We start from the raw sequence: 2,664 nt of genomic DNA on the forward strand, positions 1-2,664 counted from the left end.
GCAGATCATGAAAATTAAAAAATAAGGAATATTATTTCCAAAATTAGGGCAAGTATAAATTGAAACGGGTTTTAATTCCAAAACCTTTTAGGGAACAATTATAGTCTTGAGCGAGAACTTTTCGGGGACATAATGATTTTAAAAATCCGTTATCAAACAACAAATGTACAGCAATAACGCGTTTTAGTTGCTTTAAGCGGGTGCATAAAAAAAATTTTGACACACAAAAGTTTTTCTCGAGTGACCTGGCACCCAAAGTAAGACAAGTTCGTTATGCTTTCCAGCGTAATTTAGCCGAGACTTACATTGCCTGACCAGCCTGGAAGTAGTTACATGGGCTGGCCAATGCATTGATTGCTGCTTCGCTGTCACCACGGACACGTAAACTCCTGCATCTCCACCTATTTTCCACCACGTACTCCATGGTCTTGGGGATTGCAAACACCTCGGCTTGAAATGCCGAGGTATATTCTACAACAGAAACGTGAGGCTCATTCCCATCAGTGTTGCCATTTATTCTTTTGACGTCCCACCAGATTTATAAACAAACATCGCTATAATTCAGCTAAATAATTTCAATTCTCTAAACACCATTATGAAAAAATAGTTTGTTTTATAATTTAGCAGTTCACTTTTATTTTATAAAACAGATCATATGTTTATAAAAGAAAAAACAATAAGTTTTCCAACAAAAACAAGAAAAACAGACCCTGCAAGAACAGTGACTATCATTTGACAAATCATTTGAGTGGCAAGACTGATAGAGATTTCTGTCACTGGCTACCTACAAGTTTCTATCAAATTCTAAAGGGCAGTGTGAAAAATCTGATGTAAACATTTGTGTGTGTGAAAAATCTGATGTAAACATTTGTGTACATGTGATCTTCCGTCTTCCTCCAACTTATGGCCTTATTTAATGGTCTCTTTTTAACCAACGCAAAATTTGCAAATGTGTTAGTAAGATAAATGAGAATGGGTTAGTTTCCATCACACAATTCTTGTAGGGGATGTATTATTTAACAAATACAAAATAGGAACAGCGCTATGTGCTTTTATAAACAGCGCTGGAATTTTATGGCACTAAATAAGCCCTTATTAGAAGCTTTGATTTCGATAAATTGAAATGATTTAAAAATTGGTCACAAGAATGTCGTCTTCGTTTTCGTGACTGTTGAGCTTGTTGGAGTTTGTAATATGTAGTCACTGCAAAACTTATTTGCATGTTTAAGTCCTTATATATATATATATATATATATATATATAGATTGGCGCTTACACAGATGTTAGTGTTTGGCCGAGCTTCTCCTCCGACATGTGGCGTGCGCCTTGATGTTGTCACAGAACGCGGAAGGACCTACAGTTTTACGCCGACTCCGAACGGCGATTGTTTTTCATGGTAGAAATACACTCGGAGGTTTGCCATTGCCTGCCGAGGGACGACCGCTGTTAAGAAAAAACCTTTTTCTATATTTTTTGCAATGTTGCTTTGACCAGAGTTTGAACCCAGGTGCTGATGAGTGGAAGCGCGCACTGCTTACCACTACACCACAGCGGCCGACATTAAGTCCATTCCCGCATATATTAAAAAAAATAAGTAAATAAAACACCTGTACATGAGGTGTCAAATTAAATACAAACTTTTGATGTAATGTTGAAAATGCGAAAAAAGTTTAACGTTAACAAATTATTAACAGCAAACAGCGTTTCAGTCTCATCGGTTTTTGCAGTGCAAAATGTAAATGTAAAGAATTGCGACCATTATGAGTAAAATCGTTAAAAACTAGCTAAGAGCTCCTGAATAAACATTAAAAATCCCGCTAGTAACCGAATTCTAAATTTTACGGCTAAGTATAAAATAAAGTCGCTAGATCTGGTGGGGAAATGACTAACATGGCAACACTGACCCCCGTTATCTTCGATGTAAAATAAGTATATATACTTAATATAAAAAAGGGTATGTCCTATCATAACAACTTATTTTTTATACTCGTACCTTTATGTTAAAGAAATAGTCAGACCTATTCTGCATTTCGACTCGAATCGAAATTTTCTCCGTTTGGCAACTTTGGTATTCACCGTTCCGTTTCGTTTTGATCAATCTTCGAAATTTACGGTTGTACCTATTCTACATTTCGATCGTATTTACGTTTTTCTAAGTTGCAAATTTGTTGACGGAGAACGTTTCGATTGTTATTTTCGTGGGTTTAAATATTAAAATTTTATAAAAAAAATTAAGTGAAATATACTGTGCATGATTGTAAGTCATCATAAATGAATTTTCTCGATTTCTGTGTTTTCGCGAGCGGTAATACGGGCAATACGAAAAATTGGCTCAAAGAATAGCACGCAAAAGGGATATTGCGCGACGTTTTCAAAGTGGAAGTCCAGGCGTTTTTGTTTACATTATCTATAAATAGGACTGTGAAATGCACTGAATACAATTTATTCTTTTTATATAAAATTAATAGATGTATGCACATAGGTACATACATACATAAAATGTGAAGTTACATAAAAAAAAGGTGCTTTTATTATTGCACTTGTTTGCAAAGTGGGTACAAAATGTTTTCGCTGCAATCAGAGTGGCCATATGTCAAGAAGTTGTCCGAATTCAGCAGCTAATGTCAGAATAGTGCAAAACTCAAAACGCCTGAAGAAGATTAA

The sequence above is a fragment of the Rhagoletis pomonella genome, unplaced genomic scaffold, assembly GCF_013731165.1.
Source record: "Rhagoletis pomonella isolate Grant_MI unplaced genomic scaffold, Rhpom_1.0 Rhpom_scaffold_00009, whole genome shotgun sequence".
Taxonomy (NCBI): domain Eukaryota; kingdom Metazoa; phylum Arthropoda; class Insecta; order Diptera; family Tephritidae; genus Rhagoletis; species Rhagoletis pomonella.